This window comes from Echinops telfairi, unplaced genomic scaffold (assembly GCF_000313985.2).
Source record: "Echinops telfairi isolate 266 unplaced genomic scaffold, ASM31398v2 ScPeMD7_7469;HRSCAF=8507_1, whole genome shotgun sequence".
Taxonomy (NCBI): Eukaryota; Metazoa; Chordata; class Mammalia; order Afrosoricida; family Tenrecidae; genus Echinops; species Echinops telfairi.
In genome coordinates this window covers 878,374-892,807 of record NW_022111373.1, presented here as the reverse complement: position 1 = coordinate 892,807, position 14,434 = coordinate 878,374, and the positions used below count along the sequence as shown (strand labels likewise).

Sequence of the window (14,434 nt, the reverse complement as noted above, 5' to 3'; positions counted from 1 at the left end):
CAGAGTCCCTAGGTCCCAGAGCACCTGACTCCAGAGGTCTGAGAGAGGGTCCTGGGACTTGCCTTGATTAACAAGCCCTCTCAGTGCTTCTGGTGTAGATGGCTTGCTGGGAAAATCTGCCAAGCCTGCTAACTAATTTTTATTCATTCTGTTACCCAGATTTCTTTTAGGACTGACAGTCCAACCTCAAAGTCCTTCGCATGGTGGAACTAGGGCAAGACTCCAAGAATGGTCCCATTTTACAGGCTCAGACTAGTGGGAATGTGCTGGCTGATATAAAGAAAAATAGAAGCGGTGTTTCAGCTTCTGGCTCTGTGCTAGGAATCTGAAAACAAGATCACAGGGCAGCATTGATTAGAAAGCCCGCATCATCCTAAAGGCTGAGGTTTTGGGAAGAGCCCCAAGAGAATGCTGAACAATTGCTTACTGCCTGGGGATAATTGTCTTGGGCTTCAGGGATGTGGGGAGGACAGAGAGGAGGAGGAACTCAAACAGCTCAGGGTAAGCCCTGAAGAAAAGGACACAAACCAGGTCTTAAGGACTCTTGGCCCTTCCTTCTGTACCTGACCCTTGGGCCACCGAGTCAATTCTAACTCACAGCCACCCTGTAGATCAGAACAGAACCTCCCCAAAGGGTTTCCAAGGCTGTAAATTATGGAAAACAATCTGCCTCGACTCTTCTCCCATGAAGCAACTGGTGGGTTTGAAGACTCACCTTGTGGGGGTAGCAGCCAGGTAGGTTTGCCATCCAGGCCCCTTTTCTAGTACCCGGGAGGTACTGTTCGCTCTTGGATTTTAGAGCGTTCAGCTGCATTGATTTGGAGTTTGGGGGAAAAAGCAGGGTCAGTTGTTAAAGCACTCAGTTGCTATGGGCGACGGCTTCCACGGAGATGGATTGCCTTGGAAATTCTATGGGCAGTGGTAGTGGGTAGGGGTGCTGTAGAACCCTGGTGGTACAGTGTTAAAGCACTTGGCTGCTAACGGAAAAATTGGCAGTTGGAACCCACCCAGCGGCTCTTGGGAGAAACCCCGGCCATGTGCTCCCCTCTGGGGGTCCTTCTGCTTGTCACAGGGAATCGCTAAGAGTTGAGATGGCCTTGACAGCCCTTAACAATTGCAATATGGGGAGGTCGGGCCAGTGTGCCTTGCCCTCCAGGCCCTGCAGTTTGGGCTGGGTCTCGAAACACTTAGTGCCATTGGAAGGGCAAAGCTAACCACCAGGGTCCCGAGGGAAATGAAATCAGGTCGGAAAGGGTATGCTGTCAAGCCGATGAGATGGCACGGTTTTACCCATCACCCTTCGGAGGCTCACAGTGTTCTTGCATCAAAAGAGCCCAGCCGGGCCTTCGCTTCAGTTGGTTTGCTCGCTGGTCTGCCGGGTCTGGTGACGAAGGCCTGCGGGAGCCTTTGGAGAGATGCCATAGGTCTGGCTGGTGTCTTCAGCTCCTCCGTTTCCCCTCAACACCATTCTGTTACGATCCCATCACGCTGCCTGTATACATAGCTTGTTCTTTTTTCGCTGCTTAGTAGTAGTCCGGCAGTCGATCCTCGAGAGAAACACAAAGCCTTCTCCTCCTGTCCAGAGTTACAGTCTCGGAAACTCCGAGGGGCAGTTCTGCCCTATGCTACAGGGTGGCCGTGAGTCCGTCTCGACTGCCCGGTCAGTAAGTTTGGTCTGCATTTGGAAGATGCCCCGAGGGAGGGGTGGTGGGTTAAGGTCTTCGCCTTTGGACGGCTGTTGGGGTTGCTCCCATGGAGGCAGACTACGACCACAGTTGCCGTCACCAACTTCTCTACAGGTCCGTGTGTGGCTGCGTGCTTTATTTTTCTCTTCTCCCCCCCACTCTAGCTCCTTCTTCCCCACAGGTTCCCCTCCTCCAGGTGATAAACACCAGGTCCCCACATTCCCAGTCAGGGCCCAGCTTCCTAAAAGGATAGCTTCTCTTCCTTTCTCTTTGCAGGCCCATCATTTTTATGGCTCTCTTCTCAACGCCTGCCCTTTTGTTTATACATTCCTAGTAATGAGATGTCTGGGGCCAAACAAAGTATACTATCATTATTCAGCTCCACAAATGTGTACAAGTCCTTGGTGAGACTTGAGATTTCTAAAGAGACAAGGTACCTGGCACGCCTAATGGATACCCCCACCTCCCAAGGAGAAGAGGGCTCAGGGTTAGCTGGGACTGGGAGTTGGCTGGCCAAAGTGGCCTCAGAGGTCATCTGTCTGTTGCAGTTTTCTGGGATGTGGGGCCCACTCATTCACTCATTGTCACAGAGCCGATCTTACCACCTTCTGTGGCAGTATGAAAAAGGAAACTTCACTCTCTTCTCTGAGCAATTTGAGGAGGTGGAGCACGCTGAGCATAGAAAAGGCAGCTAAGCTAAGAGAATGGGTCTGGCCTGTGGCCCCAGCGCTGACAGACTGGCACTTTCTAGAGACCTGGAAATGCACATCACAGGGGGTGCACATGCTGTTCAGAGACAGGCTAGAGGTTTGAGCTGGTCCAGGGGCACCTTGGAGAACTTTCAGAACGCCATCATGCAAACCCCGGGGAGCACAGGTCTGCTCCGACATAGACAAGGTTGCTGACTGCAAGCGGGGGGGCTGGGCTGCTTTGCTTCTTCTTTTTCCCATGTCAATCTCATCTTTTTTTTTTTTTTTTTTTTTTCTGCGCACGTTAGGTTTTTCTCAAGAAAGGGCGTAACGCAGCTAAGGAACAGTCGGCCTAGAAGCATTTGCGGTGGACGATGGAGGGGCCACACTCGTCGTACTCCTACGTGCTGATCCACATCTGCTGGAACGTGGACAGCGAGGCCAGGATGGAGCCGAAGATCCACACAGAGGACTTGCGCTCGGGGTGGGAGGAGCAATGATCTTGATCTTCATGGTGCTGGGCGCCCGCGCTGTGATCTTCTGCCATTCTGTCGGCAATTCCGCGGTACATGGTGGTGCCACCGGACAGGACTGTGTTGGCGTAGAGGTCCTTACGGATGTCAACATCACACTTCATGATAGTTAGAGGTAGTTTCGTGGATGCTGTAGGATTCCATTCCCAGGAAGGAGGGCTGGAAGGGGGCCTCGGGGCTGCGGAAACGCTCGTTGCCAATGGTGATGACCTGGCCGTCGGGCAGCTCGTAGCTCTTCTCCAGGGACGAGGAGGCTGCGGCGGTGGCCATCTCCTGCTCGAAGTCCAGGGCGACGTAGCAGAGCTTCTTGATGTCGCACACGACCTCCCCCTCTGCCGTGTGGTGAAGCTGCAGCCCCGCTCCGGCAGGATCTTCTTGAGGTAGTCGGTCAGGTCCCGGCCAGCCAGGTCCAGACGCAGGCTGGCATGGGGGAGGGCATGCCCCTCATAGATGGGCACAGTGTGGGCCACCCCATCGCCGGAATCCATCACAATGCCAGTGGTACGGCCAGAGGCATAGAGGGACAACACGGCCTGGATGGCAACGTACATGACGGGGGTGTTGAAGGTCTGAACATGATCTGGGTCATCTTCTCTCGGTTGGCCTTGGAGTTCAGGGGGGCCTCAGTCAGCAGCATGGGCTGCTCTTCAGGGGCCACACGGAGCTCGTTGTAGAAGGTGTGGGGCCAGATCTTCTCCATGTCGTCCCAGTTGGTGACGATGCTGTGCTCAATGGGGTACTAGGGCCATGATGCCTCGCTTGCTCTGGGCCTCGTCACCCACGTAGGAGTCCTTCTGGCCCATGTCCACCACCATGCCCTGATGCCGGGGACGGTCCACGATGGAGGGGAAGACGGCCCCGGGGAGCATCTCACCTGCGTAGCCCACTTTGCACAGAGCCGTTGTCGACCACGAGCGCAACGATGTCAGCATCTATGGTGAGCTTGCGGGTGGCGAGTGTGAGCCGGCGGCGGTGACTGTGCGGCAGCGAGAAGCTCGTACTCGCCGGAGGGATGCGGTCTTGGCTGTTGCTTTGCTTCTTTTAAGAATTTTCTTGAGAAATGAGTGTTTGCTTAGGCAGCACATATACTAAAATTGGAACGATACAGAGAAGATAGCATGGCTCCTGTGCAAGGATGACATGCAAATCCGTAAAGCGATACATATATCTATATATCTATATCTATAGATATATAGATATAGATATATAGATCCTTTCCAATCCCCACCAGCAGCCAGTTCTGGGGCTTTGGGGCTCGGCTCAAGAGGAGTCCCTCTGGGACATGGGGGTACAGAGACTGGTGTGACCCTTTGCCTGGCCACGCCTATACAGTAGGGTATGCTGGGTCCCTCTATGGTTTCCCATATGGACTCCAATAAATTTCTTCCCTTTGCTGAAAAAAAGAAAAGAAATTATCCTTTCCAGATAAACATTAACAAGTGTTGGTAAAGTTATGGAGAACTTAGAACCCTCCCCCATCGCTGATGGGGATGTAAAAGGTCCAGCCACTTTGGAAAATAGTTTGACCATTTTTTATTAAAGCTAAACATCCACCTACCACAAGACCCAGTAATCCCACCTGTGGGGATGTACCCGAGAGAAATGGAGATATAATCATATATATATTCTCACAAGTGTTCACAGCAGCATGGTTCATAGTATCCAAACAATGGAAACAACTCTAATGTCCACTAATGGACACATAAGCAAAATGTGGCACATCCATGCAATGGAATAGCATTCGGCAATAAAAAGGAGTGGAATACTGATTTAGTTTACCACATGGAGTAAGCACACAAACATGCAAAAAGAAGCTAGATATCAAGACCACACGTGTTAGAGTTCCAATTATATAAAATGTCTAGAAAGGGCCAATTTACTGAGACAGGGATCAGATTAGTAGCTATCCAGAATTGGGTATTGACTGCAAATGAGTACGTTATTTGTGGGATGGTGGAAATGTTCTAAAATAGGATTATATTGTCATTTGCACAAGTCTATAAATTTACTAAATTCCATTGAATTTTATTATATGTAAATTAAATCCCCTCCTCTTTTAAATGATAAATCCTTTTATTGGGGGCTCTTACAACTCTTTTAACAATACACAGCTCAACTGTATCAAGCACATTAGTACATATGTTGCAACATAATTTTCTCCCCCTTCTCACCCCTGTAAATTATATTTTAAGAAAACCATTTTAAAAGAATTATCTTTTCCTTCCCAGTCTAAGTGCCCAACCAGCATTCATTCTATCTCGCGGGCATTTCCTCCATCCCTAGAGTCTCCTTTCTCCTGTGCTGCACTTGTCTGTGCTCTGAGCAGCTTGTGTGCTCAGAAGACAAGGCTCTCTGAAAGGCTGGTGCTAAGCTGGAGACCAGAGTAGGTCTCAGGGTAAGGGAGACTGAAGCTCTCTTGAGCTATCACTTAGGGGTCACTTAGAGGGAGGGAACTTAAGAAATGTAGGGGTGAAGCAAGTGTGTGGAAGTGCATCCACACGCAGTTTCTCTTCCCTGCTCCGTGGCCCAGGCAAGCCACCCACCAGGACCGAAATGACTGCTCAGCTCCCTATCCAGGATCCGGAACTTCCACACCCCCAGCAGTGGATTCCCTCTTCAGAGAAAGGGGTTTTGGACTCCTTGGGAGTATGCTCAGTTTACTTTCAGAGCCAGTGTCCAGACGCCTACGAAGCAAGCAGTGCCCCGTTCATTGGGCAAACTAACAGAGTCCCTGTGTGGGAGGGCTGGTCCTGGGGCTTGGGAAGGGACGTAGCGGGGGAAACAGAAGTTGTCCTTGTAAACCACCTTTGAGTCTTTTTAGAACCAACTTTCAGTCTTTTCAAGTCAGCTTCTCAGAATCAGTGAATGTCTTCTAGATGTCTCTTCTGGGCCACCTTCTCAGTCACCTCCACACCGTTGTCCACCTCAGTGACGGGGCCAAACAGCGTCGGGGGGCATTCTCAATCTTCCAATACTGATGTGGACACAACTTTTGATTGTCCCCAAGACCTTATAAAACAAAAACTGCCTCTGATCCCATCGGAGACCTCAGAACTGGTCTTGTCCCCTCAGATCTGTGAAGCTTTCCCAAGGTTGTCTCTTCTTTCCTTCAGACTTTATTTTGGTGAATGCCATTGCCAAGGTCCTTCGAACTTTCTTCTTAGAAGCATCTTTGTTCTATCCAGAAGCACTTCGTCAGTCTCCTCAGGACTTTATTAATTCATGGGCCCAAGAATTAATCTGCTTAATTGGGGAAATAATGCTTCTTTCTTCTTTAAAAAAGGTGGCATGATTTCCTCCCCTTGCTTATAAAACATATGTTCATGGCAAAAATTATAGAAGCCTCTTACCTCATTCAAATATGTTCAATAAGAAAGTGCATGTTGACACACGGAACTCTCGTGCTGTGAGAGGGAGAATAAACCGGAGACCGATTCAACAGCACGTTCCAAGAACCTTCTAAGAGCTCATACCCTCTGCTCTGGCAATTCTGCCAGGACCACAGCGAATCACAGTATTACTTGTAATGGAGAAAGATAGGCACCAACATAAATGTCTGATGGATAGTGGCTGAAACAAACTATTATAGCATATGATAGACTGCTAGCCAGTCATTATAAATCATGTTTTCAAATATTAGTTGACTTGAAAACATGCTCACAACACCAGAATACAAAACCAAAAAAGCCAAACTCACTGCCATCAAGTCAATACTGACTCCTGGCAACCCCCTGGGGGCTTTGGAAGCTGGAACTGCTTATGGGAGTTGAAAGCCCAGTCTTTCTCTCATGGAGCTGCTGGTGGTTTCAAACCGCTGAATTCATGGATCACAGTCCAACACATAACCACTACACCACCAAGGCTCCAGTATACAGGGGGCTCCAATCGATTCCTGGAGAATGGAATTAATAGATTTTTTTTACACAAAAATGGTTTTTTCATGAATTTTTTGAAGCCCCCTCATGAGATTAGTAAAAATAAACTAATAAAACTGTATATGAACTGCTTGTGGTGATGATTGTACAACTCTTCTTGATGTGATTGAACTATTGAATTGTATGATGTGAACAATATGCCAATAAAACTGTTAAAAAGAAAAAACTATATGGAATGATTCTCAGTTTATAACATACATATACATTAACTGTTAATAGTTGTTATTTTTAGGTGGTAGGTTTATGGGACATTTTAATTTTATTCTTTGTACTTCTTTGTGTTTTCCAAATGAGCAGATATTTCTATCATCAGAAGAAAATAGTTTAAGAAAAAAAATAAGGCTTGATAAGTGAATGGGTATTTTCTAGAACCTGGTATGATGTAGCATCAGCCTCTCCACAGGAGAAAGATGGGGCGCTCTACTGTGAAGAGTTAGTTTCCTAAACACCCCGGGAGAGCTCTCCCCTGTCCTATAGGGTTGCTGTGGGTTGGCATCGATTTGCTAGGAGTGGTTTTGGTTTGGTTTGGGTGGTCAGATGAATAGGGTCTTTGAGAAGGTCTCAGTGGAGCACTTTTTCTTCTTGCAGAGAACTGTAAGGTGCTAAGAAAAGAATTCTAAACTACCAAGAAGGGCAAGCTTTCCTAGGAACCCAGGGCACTAGGTTCTTGGTTGAGGGGCTGCAGCTTGCTGCTTAGGACAAGGTGGATCATTTCCTGGGGATTGGCAGAGAGAAACACCCAGCAACTGCTGTTGGTGTCTAAATTTTGAAGCTGTAGGCCCTTAAAACTCAGGGTCAGTGGTTAACCTATTAGCTCACCAAGTTCCCTGAACTATTTCCTGCAGAACTCTTGAGACTTTGATAATAAAAAGATCTCTCCATCCTGTTTCCCACACACATACCATAAGACTCAAAGCCTTTCTCCTAAATATCTTTCTTCTGTCTATTGCTGTGTTGTTGGTAGCTAGGTGACCTTGTTAGGTACTCTTGGGTCAGACTGTGGCTTTGGGCCCTAGGTTGGTGAGGACCTCTTAGAAGGAAGAGCACAGTATGGTAGCCTTTGGGGGCCACTGGGCCATCCAGAGACGATTTGTTCTTTGGGTCCCTCCATCAGTATGTTATCTCCCCCCCCCCAAAAAAAAGGATCAAATACCTAATGTATGCCCTGCCCTGAGCAAATCAATGTAAATAAGACTGAGTGCTCACTCTAGGACAGCACAGAGTTGGGTGGGAGGAGATTTATAAATAGGTAATTATCCTATCTTTGATAGATGACATGATCTATTAGTACTGGGGGCAGAGCAGGGAGTAACTCCTTCTGGCAAGGAGGAAGAGACCTGGGAGCAGGGTGTGGAGAGCAGCTGGGAGGTCACAGCAGGAGGATTTGCAGGCAGAGGGAACAGCGAGTGCAAAGGCAAGGGGGGAGAAAGGGCAGCGTGTTCAAGACCCAGTGAATTAGCAATGGCTGTGGCCGGGGAAACCAGGAGCGGAGGGGCAGGAAAGGGAGTGGAAAGGCAGGTTGAGCCCAGCTTGGGAAGGATCTCAGTGCCTGTTCCAGGAGTTGTCCTTTTCCTATAGGCCACTGGGGCACCTGTGGTGGTAGAGAGATGGGAGCCGACCTGGTTTGGCCATGCCAGGCTGCTAGGTGTTTGAAAGCCTGCACTGCTTCTTGCCTCCTCCGGAGCGCCCCCCTCCCCCTTCAGACTTAGTGATTGGAACCATCACAGCAAGTGGTAATCCACCCTGGTCCCCTGCGGGTGTCCTAGAGGCCTTTCCAGCTCAACTTTCAATGACCTGTGAGTCACCTCAAACTCCATGATTCAATGCTAACCCATTTCTCTCCAAATATGCCCTAATTTCATGACTAGATCAAGTTGAATGCTTTTTACTGTGGACATTTTCAACATTCAAAAAAATAGTATAGTCCAACTTATCATAATAGATATCGTATCAAAATAGATAAGTCAAACTTATCAACCAGTTCAAGGATTATCACTTCACCATCAGTCTTGTTTCATCTATACCAAGATGAGACACATACACAAAGACACATAGACATACAGACGCTGGATTATTTTGAAGCAAATTCAAGACGTCATGTAATTCTAACTGTAAATACTTCATTAAATATCTTCTAAATTCCTTTGTTTGATCAAAAGATCACACTGCACAATTGGTTGATATGTCTTAGTAAGCCTCTTCCCATCCATAATTGCAAGTACCTCTTGCAATATATTTGTTTGTTTGTTTGTTTTTCTTGCGATTTGTTGATTGAAGACACCAGGCTATTTGCCTTAAAGAATTTCCCACTTTGGGGATTTGACAGATGGTATTAGATCGCTCAGTCTTGTGAGCTCTAAGATTCTTTGTTCTCTAACCAGCATCCCCTTACTACTTTCATGCAGCATCACAAGACCGCAAAATCCAGCTGTCTCAGCTAGGATGTGGGGATGGTTTGGGGGCTGGAGACTTCTTGGTGGCGGGCAAAAGGAGTTGCAAAAGGCAGGGACTCATATACTAGTGCATCTTCTGTCCACGACGTGTATTTTCTGCAATGAGTGTGGATCACCCTTGGGTGGAAAAATTCTGAAAATAAAACTTCTTAGGAAGAAAAGAGATGGTAGGGAAAGAGGGGAGCGCTGGTTGCACTTTCCAGCTCTCCTTCTTCTCCAAACAGACGGATGCAGCCTGGACTTTCCATTCTAGGGAAAGTGCCGTGGAACCTTCCCTCTGCCTCAGGAGTTCAAGGGTTTCCCACCTGCACAGCCCTGCTGCTGCAGGGATGGGAACAAGGGAGTCACACTCCTGTAATGGCGCACAGCCCTCTGGGAGCCAGCCTGGTGGAAGGGGGCGTTCACTAACAGGCTGTAGCTCATAGGTCCTCCTGATTCTCCATCTTCTCCCAGAAACACCTCCCTGAGTCTCAGGGAGACCTCCTGAGGGCAATTCGATTTAGATGTGGCCTCCTCTCTGTAGGGAACTTTTCAGGCTTAGAGAGGGCTGTCAAAGTCTCGTAAGTTCTCCTCTTACCAGTGGACAGCCAGAGTTATAGGACACACCAGAGCAGGACCTCCCGTTGCCTGCCCATGCCTATCTGCCCAAACCCACACCCAACCCCTTGCCATTGAATCGATGTGACTCAGAATGACTCTGAGAGGGTTTCGGAGAGTGTACATCTTTATGGGAACAGACTGTTTCAGCTCTTTCACACGTGGCAGTGGATGGGTTTGATCGACCGTCTGTGCAGGTAGCAGGCCACCAGGCTGCCTTGTCTATCCGCCCATCCCTGATGGGAATTCTGGCAGCAAGTCTGAACTAAAGCCGACGCTCCTGGCAGGTTCTCTCACCGGAGTGGGGAGCACTAAGGGAATGTCGGTGTGGGCAGGTTTTTGAGGTCTCGGCCTATTGTCTTCACTTGGTTTAGACATGTCAGAAGGGACCGGTCCCTGGAGAAAGAAGAAAATCATGCTTGGCAAAGTAGGGGCAGCAAAAAAGAGGAAGACCCTTAATAGGATAGATGGACAGAGTGGGAGCAACCACAAACTCAAACCTGGGCACAGTGGAGAAGATGGCGCAGGAATGGGCGGCGCTCTGTGCACAGAATTGTCATGAAGCAAACAGCAGGTGCCCTAGAAAGGCACTGTCCATTAGAAAGCAGGGAACCAAGGGTCACATGGCTCCACTCTTAAGACCTCACTTCCCGATTGAATTGTGTCCTCCAAATAGATACATTGAAGCTTTAACCCATGTTACCTGTGAACTTGACCTTTGGAAATAGAATCTTTAAAGATGTTACTTGAGGTCATACTGGAGTTGGGTGATAATTCCATCCGAGTGCTATGTCTTAAGAGAGCAGGGCCCCAGAGAGTCGGACTGACGGGTGGAGGGGAGTGTGACTATGGAGGTAGATGCCCACGACCCGCAACGCCGAGGGTTGCCGGGAGTCACTAGAAGTTCAGAGGAAGTCATCGCCGCCGGCACAACTGGTTCAGATCTCATTTCTGCTCGTTAAAGCCTCCCACGTGGGGTACTTTGACTCACCGGCCCTGGAAAACTCTGCGGGTGAAGGATACTGAGAAGCACGCGGACTGCCAAGAGCAAAAGCATAAGCAGAGCGCTCCGTAGAGGCGAGGAGGGCGGGACTTCATCCCTGAACTTTGGACGTGTTGTAGGAGAGACCAGTCTTTGAGGGGGATCTCATGCTTGGGAGAGGCAACGGAGAAGAGTACGCCCTTCAATGAGCCGGACTGACACAGTGGCTGCGCCGACAGGCGCAAGCATCGGAGCAATTGGGAGGTGACAGAGGGCCGGGCAGTGTTTCATTCGGTTGAACACAGGGTCCCTGAGTCAGACCTGACTCAGTGGCACCGAACAACAACAGACAATGAAGACATTTGCTTAACCACGTTCATACACGGCTGTCCCCTGTAGAAAACTGGGCACCAGAGTCCCATCCCTTTGGCTTGTGTGGAGAATTCAATGAGATGGTGTCTGTAGAGTGTTTGGCCTACTTCCATTAATTTGGAACTATTGCTTATTGAAGAGCTGATAAGCCTGAGCTGAGCTACCCTGGGTAAAATCCCTTATCTAAAATAAGGGATAAGGAAAATCAATCAATAAATAAAAATAAGGGATAAGGGTGGGACCCACCTGAAGGCGGGGATTAAAGGACATAATAAATGAAGTATGACTGACACAACGTAAGTAAATATTCCCTATTAATGCTATTAACACCTCCCCCTGTTTGGGTTGAGGTCACAATTCGTCGATAGTGCGTCCCCTCATCCCTGGCCCGGTTGCGGAGACATGACTCTTCTAGTCATTTTGAAAGATGACCTAGGGGCAACGGAGGTATGGGGGAGGAGGGAGCAGCCTGGGGGGTCTGTGTGGTCAAGTTACCTCCTGAGACTTACCTCTCCCCTACCCACCACATCCAAACCCAAAGCTTCATTACCGGGCTCTGGAGCAAAGCTCTCAGTCCAAGGGTACCCTTGAGAGATGTGGGTAATCCCAAGAGGATCAGTATTTATCTTCCTCACCTACAGAGCGAGTGGCAGCTGGAGGCCAAGTGTTCTTTGCAGCAGGGAAGAGAAAAATGGAAGTTTCCTCTTTCCCTCGGAGCATCACTCCCTCTCCCTTTTGCAAGGGAACTGTGTGCGCTCCCTCTGGAAGGCTGAGGGAATCCAGGGCTGGCTCTAATGTGATTTGCCTAGATGAAGCTGGCAGCTGGGATCCACTTTCCCTAGGATTGCCCTCTGCCGGGGAAACTCCAGACGGAGGCAGGGCAGCTGCCAGAGGAAAGCCTCAGGCTTGAGGATGCTGCTGCAGCTGGGCGCTGTGGGACCACCCAGCACCATGCAGGCCACGGAGGCAAGAGCCAACGCCATGGTTTATTCTTTTCTTTTTTGCCATGGTTTATTATTGATGTCCCCCAGAGAAAGGCTGGGGGAGAAAGGTCTATCAATCTCTTTAATCAGTAGCACAGCAACAAACCCAGATGACCCCAGGGCATAGTGGGAAGAGTGAGGGGTATGGAATCTGAAGCCCTGGCTTCCAGTGTAGGTGCTGTCACTTCTGGACCATGTAACTTGTAGTTGAGTCGCTTGGATCTCTGCCTACCTTCTCATTTGTTTCCTCATTTGTAAGATGAGTGTCCTCCTCCCTCCCTCCCTCCTTGGACTTGAGGGGAGAGAGAGTTGAGGTGATGTATGAAGAATTGGAACACAGGGGATGCTTAATACACACTCGTTTATCCCACAGGATTGAGGAGAAAGAAAACTTGGGGTTCAGGATGCCAGCTTTTTAATTTATCAGCTTCTTCTCCCAAATCAAACACTGGGTCTCCTGGCACATTGGGGGACCCCTCACTGCAGTGATGCTGTCTTTGCATTCACGCTCTGAATGCTCTGGGCTCAGAACTCGTTTCTCTGGGTGGCTGAGGACCAACATGCAGGGCAGAAGGAGCCTGTTCTTCAGAGATCAGATCAGCATCTCCCTTCACCCCTTGCTGTCCCCTCTCCTCCATGAGCCAGTCCTCCTTTCAGGTCACCAGCTCCACGTCCCTGTGCTGGGGAAGGCCAGAATGACACAGCTTCATGTCACCCCCTGAGCTGCGTCCCTGCTGGAATTGAAAAATATCCGTGAGGGCTGCAACTCTTACAGGGCAGGTTACCATGCCAACGACAGCCTCCTTGCCCAAGGAAACAAGGCCGTGGGAGATACACATCTATTGTGTGTCCACACACTTGCCTGGGACCCATTGGGTGTTGCTAACTGCTGCACAGCCTGATGGAGTTGATGCTGAGTGGCAGGGAAGATTTAGGTTAGATTTCAGTGGGACTCTAAGACAGGCAGGACTGATGAGTGTAGGGCAGGGCCAAGCAGGGAGGATTGGGAAATGTTTGTGTGGGACGGATACCCATCTCTTGCTGAAATGTGTGGGTGTGGTACCGACAACGGGTGTGGGAGGGGATGGTGTTCCAGATACCAGTTTCTGGCTGTGATGGGAACTTCAGCTTCCTGCAGGCTCTTTCTGCCTTTGCCAGATGGTCCAGGAGGTCGGCTACCTGTTCTCTAGGTTAGGCAAATATCAAGTCCCTGCTGACCACCCTAAACTATTACAGGGAATCAAGCAGGGACCGTAGATTACAGGGTGATGGTGGAACAGAGGGAAGAGCATTGGGCCCACAGATAGGCCTCTGGTAAAGGCACCCATCCCAAAGGAGAGACAGCCTGGTCAAACTGGGCAGGGCTTCCAGTATCCAAGCCCTATATATCCGCCTCCCTGGGCCACCCTCAATTCAACCCACAGGGAGTAGAGGAACCAGCATTTACTAAGCATCTCTGACATGCCATGGCAGAGCCCTGGTGGTATAGTGGTGATGCACTGTGCTGCTAAGCCTACGGTGGGCAGTTCATAAGGCGCTCTTCAGGAGAAAGATGAGCCTTTCTACTCTTGTAACGAGTAACATCCTGGGAAACCCACAGGGGCAGTTCTACCCTGTCCTATAGGGTCGCTATGAGTCGCAATAGACTGGATGGCAGCATGTTTGTTTGCATGGCAGGGCACACACACCGTTCTGTTTAGTTATCAGAACAAACCTTCAAATCTGCATTATGATCTCCATTTTGGGAGGAAATCAGGGCTCAGAGAAGGTAAATGCTTTCCTGAACCCCCCAGCTGCTAAGAGTAGACATTCAGATGGATACCCTCTCCGTCCACAGCCTGGAAGGGAAAGCCCTGGACCTGTAGCTTACCCTATTTTCGTCTGGAAAGATCCCTGCGGAAGCTGTCAGCTCCCCATTTAGACCTTCCTCCAGACTTCCCAGGAGCCAAGCCTGCTGAGAATAGGCTGAAGGGGCACACACAGATGGCTGGCGTCTGGGAAAGCCGCCCCCTCTTACAATGCTAAACGGGAGATGCTTAGCGGGCATCCTCCCATCCTGTGCCCACAACCCTCGGGGGAGAAACTGAGGCTCAGAGACGAACGGGTTTTACCCAAGGTCACGGAGCGAGTGCGTGGCCGAGCCGGGATTCCCTGGCTCCGTCAGGGTCCCAGCGCCGGGCTGCCTGCGCCCTACGCCTTTCCCGG

General features: G+C 49.6%; 1 non-coding gene and 1 pseudogene across 1 annotated transcript; one reads left to right on the top strand and one right to left on the bottom strand.

Annotated features, from left to right (window-relative positions):
* Nucleotides 1-2,726: 2,726 nt before the first annotated feature.
* On the bottom strand, nucleotides 2,727-4,691 carry LOC101646733 (annotated as a pseudogene).
* LOC115873829 lies at nucleotides 3,972-4,077 on the top strand. Its single transcript, XR_004048614.1, has one exon. It is a non-coding gene; the product is annotated as a U6 spliceosomal RNA (small nuclear RNA).
* Nucleotides 4,692-14,434: the final 9,743 nt, after the last annotated feature.